Source organism: Bos grunniens, chromosome 7 (genome assembly GCF_055505025.1).
Source record: "Bos grunniens cultivar Pamir isolate PY7600 chromosome 7, Bosgru_T2T1.0, whole genome shotgun sequence".
Taxonomy (NCBI): domain Eukaryota; kingdom Metazoa; phylum Chordata; class Mammalia; order Artiodactyla; family Bovidae; genus Bos; species Bos grunniens.
In genome coordinates this window covers 14,894,579-14,908,925 of record NC_141171.1, presented here as the reverse complement: position 1 = coordinate 14,908,925, position 14,347 = coordinate 14,894,579, and the positions used below count along the sequence as shown (strand labels likewise).

General features: G+C 49.5%; 1 pseudogene across 1 annotated transcript; it reads right to left on the bottom strand.

Annotated features, from left to right (window-relative positions):
* Positions 1-4,310: 4,310 nt before the first annotated feature.
* On the bottom strand, positions 4,311-13,023 carry LOC147368565 (intercellular adhesion molecule 1-like; annotated as a pseudogene). The gene is made up of 5 exons (XR_015166685.1): positions 12,679-13,023; positions 10,701-10,961; positions 5,906-6,214; positions 5,304-5,538; positions 4,311-5,150 (listed from the first exon to the last, which is right to left on the bottom strand). The product of XR_015166685.1 is annotated as an intercellular adhesion molecule 1-like (transcript).
* Positions 13,024-14,347: the final 1,324 nt, after the last annotated feature.

Genomic DNA, 14,347 nt, shown 5'->3' with positions numbered 1-14,347 from the left:
GGATCCAACCCATGCCCCCTGCAGTAGAAGCAGTCGGTCTTAACCACTGGACTAGGAGGGAAATCCCAGTCCTATTGTTGAAGCCCTCGTCTGTGCTACTTTGCTAAAGCAGCCTAGGAAATGAATTCACACATTATGCCCTGATTATTAGCACATCCTGACACCGAATCCTTTTTAAATTTATTTATTTATTTATTTTTGACTGCTTGGGTCTTCGTTCCTGTTCGTGGATTTTCTCTAGGTGTGGCAAGCAGGGGCTAGTCTCTAGCTGTGGTTCACAGGCTTCCTTCCTTGTGGTGGATATGCTCGCTGTGGAGCTCAGGCTCTACAGTGCAGGCTCAGTAGTTGGGGTGCATGGGCTGTTTCTCAGGCACATGTGGAACCGTCCCGGATTAGGGATTGAACCTGTGTCCCCTGCATTGGCAGGCAGATTCTTAACCACTGGACCACCAGGAAAGTTAGGGATCACTTTTTCTGATGCCTTTTTCATCCTTGATCTGGCCAAAGAATTGCAGTGTGGAGCAGCAACTTCTGACCTCTTTCTTCACCCTGTTCCCTGTTTTCAGCCATGCTGAACCCTATTAAGCATCTCTATGACTAGGCTGGGAGCTGTCAGAGCAAAAGAATTGTCTTTCTTAGGGCCTTCGTTCCCTGCGGGACTGATGAGAGGCAGAGGGAGAGGCTGGTAATGATTTGGGTTTAGCTCAGCATTTCCCACTCAGCCTCTGTATCCTTTCCTAATACTTGCTCCAAATTGCCTTTTTACTTTTTTTTTAAATCAAAAATGTATTGTTATTTCTAATGGAAATATAGTCGATTTACAATGATGTGTCAGTTTCAGATGCACAGCAAAGTGACTCAGCTATGCAAGCAGGTATGTGAGATCTTAGTTCTCCAACCAGGGATCTAACCTGCACCCTCAGCACTGGAAACATGGAATTCAAACCACTGGGACTGTCAGTTTTTTCTTTTTCTCTCAGTCAAATATGATGCTTTAAGGATCACAATTTATGTCCATCAAGGACTTTTGAAGAGTGTGTTGTGAGCGCTGAAGCCAGTCCTGAGAGGCATCCCAGAGATGTTTTCAGGGAGGAGCTGTTCAGTCAATGAGTCACTGTGGTCACACGGCCGGGCCCACACACCAGATGGCCGTTTTGGCTGACTGTAAAGAAACTACCACTTTATTTTGTACTCTGTGTTGTGACTATTAAAGAAAAGTAATAACTTGGGGCATTAGGGACATCCTTGACCTCTGTCTAGATACTAGATGCCAGCAGCACCCCCACCCCAGGGGGAACAACAAAAATGTCTCAGACATTGTCAGAAGTCCCCTGGGGCTGTGGAATCACCTGGGAAGAGAAGGACCGATTTAGCCCCATGAAAGTGACAAAGCAACGGTCTTGTCCTGGCCATATTGCCTCTGGGCAATATCTTACAGTATCTTAGAGCCTAAAAGCAGCCCCAAATCAGCCTTTTGAAAACAGTTAAGTCATGGATGGGGCACATCAGGAGAGGGCCAGGGTGAAAATGCAGAGTCCTGGGCCCTGGAGGCAAATTCTGCAGGTCCTGGTAGGGCCCAGGGAGCTGTATTTCACAACTTCTCCACTTGAAAGTTTAAAAAGCATTTTCCCCGGCTCTATTAAGATGTAATTGACAAATAGAAATCGCATATATTTAAGGTGTACAACATGATGATTTGATATATATATATACCCACTGTAAAATGACTACCACCGTCAAGCTAATGCATTCATCACCTCACTTGGTTCTCTTTTTCATTTTTTGGCCATACCACACAGCCTGAGGGATCTTAGTTCTTCAACCAGCAACTGAACCTGCACCCCCTGCAATGGAAGCGCAGAGTTTCAACCACTGAACCACCAGGGATGTCCTTAGCTAGCATTTTTTGTATGAATAGTAAGAATACTACCATCAAACTACACGATGCAGTATTATTAGCTATAATCACCATGCTGTACATTGAATCCTCAGAACTTACTCATCTAACAACTGAAAGCTTAAATCCTTCAATCAAATTTGCCCCCAGCCCCAGGCAACCACCCTTCTACTCTCTGCTTTTGTCCATTTGATTTTTTAAAATTTCACATGTAAATGAAATCATATGGTATTTATGCTTCTGTGTTTGGCTTATGTCACTTAGTATGATGGCCTCCAGGCTCATCCATGTTGTTGCAAATGGCAGGATCTCCTTCTTGATGGCTGAATAATATTTCCTGTGTGTATATGTGTCTGATGATCCCTTTCTTCTTTTTGGCCGCACCAAATGGCATGCGGCATCTTACTTCCCCGACCAGGGATCAAACCCATGCCCCTCTCTGTGGAAGCACGGACTCCCAACCACTGAACTACCAGGGAAGGCCCTGTAGCACTTCTGCTTTATTCAACCATCCATTGACAAATGCTGAAGTTTTTTTCCGTATCTTGGCTACTATGAGTAATGCTACAAAGAACATGGGGGTGCAGATATTTCTTCAAGAGAGTGATTTCATTTCCTTTGGATATATACCCAGAAGTGGGATTGCTGGATCATATGGTGGTTTTACATTTAATCCCATGAAGAACCTCCACGCTGTTTTCAAGAATGGAAATTACGTGCTAACATTGTATCATATATGTGCTTATATGGCTTGTGTCTCCTACTGTCATGTAAGATCTCCGAGGGTAGAAACAAAATAGAGTATTCAATATGGACTTAGAGGTCTGAATTCTCTTTTAAATAAGCTTGCTGCTGCTGCTGCTGCTAAGTCGCTTCAGTCGTGTCCGACTCTGTGCGACCCCATAGACGGTAGCCCACCAGGCTCCCCCGTCCCTAGGATTCTCCAGGCAAGAACACTGGAGTGGGTTGCCATTTCCTTCTCCAATGCATGAAAGTGAAAAGTGAAAGTGAAGTCGCTCAGTCGTGTCCAACTCTTCACGATCCCATGGACTGCAGCCCACCAGGCTCCTCCACCCATGGGGTTTTCCAGGCAAGAGTACTGGAGTGGGGTGCCATCACCTTCTCCATTAAATAAGCTTACTGAAGCAAAATTTAGAGGCCACAACATTTCACCCATTTTAAGAAGAGAAATCAATATTTCCTTAGTAAACTTGCCAAATAGTGTGACTGTCACCACTATCCACTTTTGAAACACTTACATCACTCCAAGAACCTTCATGCCTGGTTCCAATTAATCCCCATTCCTGCCCTTCAACCCTAGGCAGTCACCAGTCTACTTTCTGTCTCTATAGATCTGTCTCTTATGGACCTTTTATAGAATGGGTCATACAATTTACATTATTTTGTGTCTGACTTCTTTCACTAAGCATAATTGAGTTCCATCATGTTAGTATGTGTCAGCATTTTGTTCCTTTTTCTTGCTGAGTCATACTCCATCATATGGATGAACCAGATTGTGTTGATCCATTCATCAGCTGATGGACATCTGAGTTGTTTTCACTTTAGGACTATTACGAGAAATGCTGCTGTACATACGCATGGACAAGTCTCTGTGTGGACATACCTGTTCATTTCTCTTGGGTAGATTCTTGGAGACAAATTTCTAGGCCACATTGTAAGTTTAGCTTTGTCTTTCCGAGAAACTGCTAAACTGTTTTCCAAAGTGGCAGGGCCATTTTGCATTCGAGGTTGGGATTACGAACATACCATTTTACAGACGATGAAACCGGCGGAGACTTGTCAGGCGATTTGTGAGTCTACTTGGAGTGTCAAGTGTTGGAGTTGAGATTCAAATCTGTTTGTTTTTGCTTTTCACTTTAGAATATGCACTCCTAAAACTAACATCACAAGTGCTGTTGACAATGAGTCACACCTACCCATCTCCATTTGCCTTTCATGACAGATTTAACTGTTCTGGGACAGGATGCTTAGGGAAAGGCAGTAAATGTCGGATGTATGAATTTGAGGAAGTACGTTTGCTTCAAAGATACATGAGAAAGATGTAGAGAGTGTGAGGATGGAGAGATGGATTAGAAACCCTTCGAAGATGGCTAATGAAATGACAGGTCCAAGCAACTGTCCCTAGAGAAGCAAATCATTAGGGAACAGTCAGAGAGTTTACAAAGGTAAGATCAGGTGGATGGCATGTGAACCTCTTGATCAGTTGTAGTCCTCAGAAACAGAAAGAGAAACGCAGAATCCTGTCCTCCTGGTGACTGTCTCCAGCACCACCTAGAATGAATTAATAGCTTTCATTTCTTGAATTTGACTGGTGACAAAGGAACACGTTAAGTAACGTAAGGGGATGCCATCAGCCAATATCAACCTATGGGAAACTGCAGGGCAAACAGCCTGGCTTTTTTTACTTTTTATTTTTTGCTGATCACACAGCATGTGGGATCTCAGCACCCCAACCAGGGATTGAACCCCTTGCACCTGCAGTGGAAGCTCTGAGTCCCTTCCCGGCCCCAAACTCCAGCACTCACAGAGCATGTTCACGACCACTTCCTGGGTGACTCCACCACGAGCACTGGTGGCCCGACACAGGTAGGTGCCCGCCACCTCCCGCTTGACAGTCCTCAGGTCCCCGATGGGCAGCAAAGCCCCGTCCCCTTTCCGACTACAGTTCAGCTTGGGGATTGGGTTCCCCCAGGGCTCGCACATCAGGGTCTGCTCCGAGCCTTCCTGCCACGTCCAGTTTCCCGGGCAATCCCGCTGGTCTAGTTGGGGGCCTTCTGAAGAAACACAGCAAATGGGGCGTGGGGGAATAGGGCAGATCAGGGATCTGGACACCACTCACCTTCTGGGTCTATGTGTAAGAAGACTTAGGCGGGAATTTGGGTAAGGGCCTCACCAGGGTGGGGGTGGGGTGGGCCTTGGAGGGCAGGAGCTCTTAGGGTCTTGGAGCTTAGGGGTCATAGTCCAGCGGCCTCACTCACACAGGACACGGAGCTCCAGGGTCTGGTGTTTCTGGACCACCAGCCCAGCCACCTCCAGTTCAGCAGAGCAGGAGAGACAGCGTCCATTGTCCTGGGCACTGGGGCTGAGCTGCAAATGGGCCCTCGGGCCCAGAGGCCCAGCCGGGGCTCCGTTCAGTGTCACCACAGTTGCAGCACGGGCCTCACACTCCATGGTCACTGTAGTCCATCCTGAGACCTCGGGTGGCTCAAGGTCCGGGAGAGAGCCTGGAAGCCTGGAGGTGTGGCACACACACAGTGAGCCCCGCCCCTGGCGTTAACCCGCCCCAGCGTTATCCTGACCCACCTCCTAAGGCTCTCTTGGGTTTCTACTTAAGTGTAGAAATCACGCTCTCTCGTGTATTCCGGATCTCGTTCCCCAGACTCACTGAACACTTCAAGGAATGGGTGCCCTCTTCCTCCTCGTTTCCCTCGATCCAGGCCTCAGCGAAGACGGAGTATTCATGGAACGTGACGATGGTTTCCAGCCTCTTGTCTCCCAGCACGACATAGACCTCAGCGTCCCAGGCTGGGAACAGTCCATCCAGCGTGCACTTCACCGGCCACCGTGAGCCTACTTCCACAACCAGGGGACCTCAAGGTGTGGGTCGGTCGATGGCAGGACTGGCGAGACAGAGCCGGTGTAAACAGGGGGCAGACAGACATCCTGAAGCCCTCTCCCCGGCCATTTCCATCCCCCGGCCTGGAACGCCCTCTTCCAGGGAAACTGGCTAGGTCACTCTTGTCTCAGGACACACCTACCGCTTGCCCTGGGTCACAGCCTTTCCAGATCATCCTTCAGTGCAGGCACCCAGCCCAGAACATTCCACCCCAGTGGCCAAGAAGATGCTCTTCCCAGAAGCCTTTGCAATCAAGGTTGCCACTTTCTCAGCAGCCCCATGGCCAGGGGCCTCTGCTTCCCAGGGACCCCGCATCCCAAGCAAGAAATCCCCCTCAGTGCATCTTCTCTGCTGGCTCCCCAGTGCCTCACCATAGGTCTGGAGCTTCCTGGGGGCCGAGGTGTTCTGGAAGAGTTCCAGCCCTTGTGACCGCAGGTCCAGTTCCCAGCGGCAAGAGAAATTGGTGCCATGGTCCTCTCTTCTTGGCTGCACTGTGAACATGACCTCGGCGGGCTCCCCCTTTCCCACGGGCTGCCGGCCCAGCTCCTCCTCCCCTCGGAGCAGCACCACGGAGAGGTGGGCCCGGGGGGCCCCGCCAGACACCAGGCAGCTCAGGTTGAGTTCTTCACCCACAGGCTGCCAGAGGGGCAGGGGAGCCAGCTCCACATGCTCCGGGAACCCTGCAGGGGAAAGGGGTGTTATGTGAACAGGACAGGCTGGCTGCCTGCCCATAGCGGGTGTGTTGGGGCCCTGGACACACCTGTTCCACAAACCTCACCATTTTATCCCCAGAACACTCCCCAAACCACCTAAGCCAGATCGGAATGTTAAGAGCTTCAGGATAACCTGGTGAGATGTCCCCAGGTGGTTGTGAAGGAGGCAAAACAACTCTTTATTCACTGCAGCATCTGAGGCTGACAAATGGAAAGGAATTTCAAAGTCTATTGCCTGGAGTCCCAGCAATACATTACACTTAAGCTGCCCAGTCTCTAGACTTTGCTGTAAAATAAAAAGAGAAATTCTTCCTTCTCTTTGTGGCCTTATTTTTCTCCACGGCAGCTCTCACCTCTGACATACAAGATCATCGACTGACTTCATTGGTTTCTCTACTCTTCCTGCCACAGAATGTCAGCCCAGGAGGGCAGGGGTGTTTGTCTGTTTTGTCCCCAGCTGTACGGTTGGCACCCAGGAGGTGTTCTGTATTTGTAGAAAGAATGAAATAGAGTCAGGCACACTGACTCGAGGCTTTTCGGGAGTTTCCTTTTAAGGGTTCCTGAATGAACTGTGTGATCCCCTGAAATGTCAAACATATCAGAACAGACACTCAAAACGAAGCCTGAGTATCCCCTGAAGGCACCATCTGTCGGGGGGGGGGGGGGGGGCGGGGTATCCACAGGCCAGGGTCTCCATTCTGCATGAGATAATAGAATTCCCAGCCTGGATCTTCCTGCCAGTGGAAATTGCCAACAGAGCCCCAGTGAACTGTGGCTTAGCACTGAGACATTCCCCAGACTCCCCAGGGAGAGGTCTTGAGGCCTCGAACTTCTAGTCCCTTCTCAAGAGGCCCTGAAGTGTCACTTAAATAGCAGCATTGCTTCGAGTTGGTTTTCAGACCTGAATTCACCTTCTCCCCAGGTTGCCAGCATCAAAAAAAAAAAAAAGAGCAGTGATCTTAAAATGTCAGGAGGCTGGAGTTGATTCCTAGCTTCTCTGCTTCCTTGCTTTGGCCAGTGGGGGAGTGACTTTGCCACCTGAATAATCCCTGCCCTCAGGGTTAGGGAAAGGAAGCCTGAGTTTTCTAAGCTATAAACTGGGTCTAAAGAGAGTAGGGCTCTTGTTATTATTATTATTAATTTACTTTTAAATATTTATTACCTGATGTGTGTGGGATCTCATTGCAGCATGCCAGATCCTTCCTTGAAGCAAGAAGGCTCTTCCCTGCGGCAAACTGTGCTTCTCTCTAGTTATGGTGGGCGGGATCCAGAGTGCCCAGCGTCAGTAGATGTGGGGCTTGGGCTTAGTTGCCCTTTGGCATGTGGGATCATAGTTTCCCAGCCAGGGACGGAAACTCCTGCATTGGAAGGCAGATTCTTAACTGCTGTACCACCAGGGAAGACTCATAATGTTTTTCTTCAGACTATTATTAATCCACTTCAGAAGTTAAGAGGATGACTGTAAACTGGAATGAGGTTACTTTTAAGGTGAGGAATGTGTGTGTATGCTCAGTCATATCTGATTCTTTACGACCCCATGGACTGTAACCCACCAGGTTCCTCTGTCTATGGGATTTTCCAGGCAAGATTTCTGGAGTGGGTTGCCATTTCCTTCTCCAAGGTGAGAACTACATTCTTTAAAAAAAAAATTTTTTTTTAATTTATTTATATGGCTGTGCTGGGTCTTCATTGCACACACAGGATCTTTAATTGTAGCATGTGGGGTCTAGTTCCCTGATCAGGGATGGAACCTGGTCCCCTGGGAGTACAGAGTCAGCCACTGGGCCACCAGGGAAGTCCCTAGTATTCCCGTCTTGTACACACCACTGCCCACGACATGTGTGACCTGGACTGGGTCCACAGTTAGCTGCTCCCTGGCTTCCTGTAAGGTCAGCCCTGTGCTCTAGATGTCTGCCTGCTCACACACTCTCCATGGCTCCCTATCAACAGAAGGAGAAGGTCTCGGTTTCTCAGTCTGGCATTCAAAGTCCTGCCAAACTCAGCTCCAATGACACCAATCCATTGATATTCAGTCCCTCTAACCTCCCCAGTTGCATGTCAGTTTGTTTCCCCACTCCAAACTTTTGACCAGGCTGTTCCTTCTGTCTACCCTTAAAAAAAATATTATTCTTTAATTTTTGGCTCTGCTGAGTCTTCTTGCCGTGTGAGCTTTTCTATTATTGAGGTGAATGGGGGTACTCTCTAGTTGTGGTGCACAGTCTTGTTATCGGGGTGGCTTCTCTGATGGGGATTCTGGGCTCTAAGGCTAGCAGGCTTCAGTGTTGTGACCCACGGGCTTAGTTGCTCTGCGCCATGTGGGATCTTCTCGGATCAGGGATTGAACCTATGTCTCCTGCACTGACAGGCACATTCTTTACCACTGAATCACCAGGGAAGCCCTGTTCCTTCTGTCTAGCATGCTTGTTTTTACCAACTCCTGTGCGTGCTTCAAAATCCAGTTAGGGGCCTCTCCTACAAAAATTACAACTCAATCTAGAGAAATTTCAGCCACCCAGAGACGCTTCTTCATCTAAATACTGGCAGTGGGGCAGGACCAAGCTACAGTCTCTCCTAGGTGACCCTTTGCTACTGGGTGCGACTGTGTGATCCATTTCACAGAGCTGAAAACTAAGGCAAAGTCTGGCACCCAAAGAGGGAGAAATTTAGCAGAGCCGGGACTCAAACCTGGAAGGTGGTGCTTTCAGTCTCAGGCTGAGATGCAGAGGGTCCTATAAGGAGGTTTCCAGGGGGTTTTCAGAGGCCACTGAGATTGTTTGGGGACTTTGCTCACTTGGCCAGCAGCTGTTCAAACATTCCCGAAACCAGAAACAAAGCCACTGAATGCCCCAAAGCTCCTACTCAGGCACTGTGAAGGCGAATGTCCCTCAGGCCTCATTGCATCATTAGACCTTTCCAAGGGGGTCAAATGAAAATCAGTCAGGAAGCCATATGTTCCCCCTCACTCCCCCACATGAGCATCACTCCAGCACATGGACTTAGTCGCTCACAGGCATATCTTGGTTCCCCTACTAGGGATTGAACTTGTGTTCCTTCCACTGCAAGGCAGGTTCATAACCACTGGATCACCAGGGAAATCCCTCTTTCTTCCTTTTTTATTTTCTCTTAGTTTGAATTTCATGTATCTATTTATTGCTTATGTCATGCTAACTCACTGTCACTTCAAATGTCCAAAGGAAATAAAAGGCACATGGAGAAAACACATCCCTTGCCCTCTCCTGGAGCGCCCCCTGCCACCCCGGTTTCCCTTGTCACAGCCAGCTGCTTTTGCTGTGTTTTTGTCCAGAGCTCTTTAATGCAGAAACACAACCTCTCTCTCCCCACCCCCATGTCTCCCTAACACTGTGGTACCTTGACAGTCATTCTGGGCAGACCCTACTTCTTTTGAACTTGACAATACCCCCAAAATGTTCTGTCTCATTCTTTTACACAGTTGCATACTATTCCATGGGATGACTGAACCATTGTTTCTCTCCTCAACCCCCTATGTTTTTTAAAAGAATTTTTTGAATTTGGACCATTTTTAAGCTCTTTATTGAATATGTTACAATATTGTCTCTGTTTCATGTTTCGGTTTTTTGGCTGTGTGGCATGTGGGATCCCAGTTCCAGACCAGACATCAAACCCGCACCCCCTGAACTGGAAGGTGAAGTCTTAAGCGCTGGACCACCAGGGACGTCTCCCCAGTTCCCTACATTAGAGTGACTTGCAAGCTATTTCCCTTCCAGATCAAGCCACAGTGAATAACCCCCTACCTGCTTCAGTTCCCTCGTGAGTGGGAGCACCTATAGGCCCAATTTCTAGAAGTGGGTTTTCTATGTCAAAGGACCCACACATGTGACATTTTGGGGACTGATGTCTGCTTCCCCACCAGAAGCTGTGACTCTTGGGACCCCCATTCTGTCAGCAATGTCCACAGACTGTCTGCTTCCCCACACTCTTGCCAGACCAGTTGGTACCAGTTCTTTGTATTGTTGACAATGTTTGAAAAAAAAAAAAAACTCAGGGCTAATTTTAATTCATATCTTTTACTTATTTATCTATTTCTTGGTCTCAAGGCTTGTAGGGACTCAGTTCCCTGACCAGGTACTGAACCCAGGCCACATCAGTGCCTCCACACTACCAGGAAACACACCACAGTGTTGTTGTTTTTTTTTAAAGAATCAGATCTAGGACCATCTCAGCTTATTAAAGAGGCCTAGAGAGACAGCATACAGGAATGTTCTGAATCCCTGTCCATATTTGAAGGGCACCCCTATGAAGTTCAAGGAGGGCGTCCAGATGACATCAGACTTTCCAAAGATGGGCCTCCTGCCCGTCAATGAGACCCTGCCTCCACTCACCAAGTTACAAAGGCTTTCCAACCTGCTGGGACTCCCCTGTCCACCTCCCCCACCCAGTCTGCCTAGTCCAGGCCCTGGACCCAGCCACTCACAGTATACGGTGAGGTCCATCGAAGCCATTGTCACTTCACTGTGACACATTGAGATGCACAACAGCATGTGGTCTTCTTGAACATCACTCAGTTCAAAAACCTTCCAGTTGTTCCTGCGGTCCACTACCTTCTTGGCTGATTCAGCCTCTAGGCTCAAAATTGCCTTTTGGTCACAGGAGATACTGCAGTTCACCCTCAGAGAGCCTCCTCGGGGTATGATGGCTTCTGAAGGATGTATTGATGTTCCGGCACCTCCAGGCCCTGGAACCAAATCGGGGGAAGGGGTCAGGCCTGACAACTGGGGCTCATCAATATTACTGCATCCAGCCTGTGCTGGGGACACAGCATTGAACAAGACAAAACTCTGCCTTCAGTGTGGGAGACAGAAAAATTCATGAGCAAACAACATAATTAACAACTGATGCTGACAAGGGCTTCGGGAAAGACGAAACAGGATGAGAGAACAGACAGTTCCTTCGTGACCAGGGAATCTGTGAGCAGAGATCAGGATGCAGAGCAGCGGCGGGCCATTCCAGAGAAAAGGGAAATGACCTCCAGGAAAAGGAGCAGCAAGTGCAGAGGTCCTGAGGCAGGGTGGCTGGAGCAGAGTAAGGGGATAGGTTGGGGGAAAATGAAGTCAGGAGGATCATGTAAGCAGTGTTCAGCCATGCCAGGGATGTGGTCTTCATTCTGAGGACCTTGAGTGACCATGGAGGATGTTAGCAAAGGAGGGGCATGGAGTCAGTGTCCGTTTCCCTCCCAAGAGGTCAAGTGTGAAGAAGCTCCAATCAGGCTGGTCCCCACTCCCTTGGACAAGTGGTTTCCCCTCTCTGGCCCTCACTTTCCCCTGCCTGTAAAGTGGGCGAATACAGTCACCACACCACCCGCTAGCACAGGGCAGGTAGCCAGTGGCTGCAGGAAAGAAGGAGGGGGTCTGTTCTGATAAGCTCCTTCAGACCATGGTGCTTTCAAACGGAAAAAATCTCTGTGTGAGCCCACCCATCCTAACCCTGCCACCCTCCCCAGACCCCCCTCAAAATGATCTCTGCCTTCAGCTTCGGGTCTACTCCATCTAGGATGGAGGTATGTGGAAACAGCAGCTCTGTGAGTTCTCCAAGGGTGACTCTGGGATCCTTCCCACTTCAGAGAGAAATGGTGAAACCTGATGGGAGGCTGGGGCTTCCCTGGTGGCTCAGATGGTAAAGAATCTGCCTTCCCAAGCAAGAGACCCACGTTGGATCCCTGGGTCAGGAAGATCCCCTGGAATAGGCAATGGCAACCAGCTCCAGTATTCTTGCCTGGCAATTCCATGGACAAGAGCCCCATGCAAAAGGGGAGGTTACTCAGCTAGAAAGGGGTAGAATCCAGATTGGAATCCCAATTAGAACTCTTTGTTGAGCTGGTGTGGATTTTCCAGTCTCTTACTTTCTGACAGTTACCACCATCTGAGACCAGCTGTCCCCCTTCTCCCCTTCCTCCTGACTGAAGGTGGGGAAGGATTGCTGGGGCATCCCATTCTCAATCTCTGCTCCCTGGGCAAGTCAGCCCTGGAATCCCCCTGGGCAGAGTCCAGGACTTCCCCCGGGGGCACCGGTGAGGAACAGAATGTGCATGGCGGGGAGGTGGGGTAGGGACCCCAGTGTACCTAAGCTTGGGGTGGCCCTCCTCACAGTCAGACCACCTCCTGGGCCAGGACACAACCGCTGAGAGGTAGCCGCTATTAACTTCACTTTACAGCGGAAAACCTGTAGATCCTCGGGAGCGGCAACCCGCAGAGCAGTCGGGCCATGAAGGGTCTGGATGGGAACCCATGGCTGTTGACTTTCAATCGGTGCCTCTAACCCCAACTTCCCATAAACAGCGACCTAAGTACGAATCGCCTTATTCCCAGGCGGTCGTGGGCTGGTCCTCCCACGGCTTCAGGACGCACCCCGTGTCTCCAAAGTTGACTTGACGGCAGCCCCCGCCCCTAACTCACCGGGCAGCAGAGTCCAGAGCAGGGCCAGGAGCGCAAGCCGCGCAGCACCGGCGGCGCCGGGAGCCATCGCAGGCGGAGGTGGGGCGGGGGAGCTGGTACCAAGGATCGCGGCCAAGACTGGCGCCAGGGCTTCATGGGTCCTTTTATACCGCTGGCCAAGGAGGGGGAGGGGGCGGTGCTCCGAAGAAACCTCACGCTTTCCCCTCCCGGACCCTGGCTTTTCTGGATTGAGAGAGTGCCTGGCCGGATCCTGCTTTGTCCCCCCTAGCTGGGCGCTCAGCACTGGTATTTGCAAATTAAAATCCTGAGGCTTGCCTAGCGGCAGCGGCCGTGAAACAAATGACGGAACTGCTCCCGGCGCTAAGGGGCCAGTCCCTGAGCGGACCTGACCTTGATTGTGTGTTTACGTTACGCTAAAAAGGCAATGGCACCCCACTCCAGTACTCTTGCCTGGAAAATCGCACGGACGGAGGAGCCTGGTAGGCTGCAGTCCATGGGGTCGCGAAGAGTCGGACACGACTGAGCAACTCCACTTTCACTTTTCACTTTCATGCGTTGGAGAAGGCAATTGTAACCCACTCCAGTGTTCTTGCCTGGAGAATCCCAGGGACGGCGGAGCCTGGTAGGCTGCCGTCTATGGGGTTGCACAGAGTCGGACGCGACTGAAGCGACTTAGCAGCAAGCGCTTTAAACTATGGAAAATTCTTCAGTTCAGTTCAGTTCAGTTCAGTCGCTCAGTCGTGTCCGACTCTCTGTGACCCCATGAACTGCAGCACGCCAGGCCTCCCTGTCCATCACCAACAGCTGGAGTCTACCCAAACCCATGTCCATTGAGTTGGTGATACCATCCAACCAACTCATCCTCTGTCGTCCCCTTTTCCTCCGGCCCTCAATCTTTCCCAGCATCAGGGTCTTTTCCAATGAGTCAGCTATTCGCAATAGGTGGCCAAAGTATTGTAGTTTCAGCTTCAGTATCAGTCCTACCAATGAATGCCCAGGACTGGTCTCCTTTAGGATGGACTGGTTGGAACTCGTTGCAGTCCAAGGGACTCTCAAGAGTCTTCTCCAACACCACAGTTCAAAAGCATCAATTCTTCAGTGCTCAGCTTTCTTTATAGTCCAACTCTCACATCCATACATGACTACTGTTGACAAAGTAATGTCTCTGCTTTTAAATATACTGTCTAGGTTGGTCATAACTTTCCTTCCAAGGAGTAAGTGTCTTTTATTTTCATGGCTGCAATCACCATCTGCAGTGATTTTGGAGCCCAGAAAAATAAAGTCAGCCTCCGTTTCCACTGTTTCCCCATCTATTTGCCATGAAGTGATGGGACTGGATGCCATGATCTTAGTTTTCTGAATGTTGAGCTTTAAGCTGGCTTAAAATTCAGCATTCAAAAAATGAAGATCACAGTATCCGGTCGCATCAGTTCACGGCAAATAGATGGGGAAACGATGGAAACAGTGACAGGCTTTATTTTCTTGGGCTCCAAAATCACTGTGGATGGTGAGTGTACCAATGAAATTTAAAGATGCTTGCTCCTTGAAAGAAAAGCCATGACAAACCTAGACAGCTTACTAAAAAGCATTTAGGAATCCTGACATGATTTTTGCCTACAAAGGTTGGTATAGTCAAAGCTATGGTTTTTCCAGTAGTCACGCATGGATG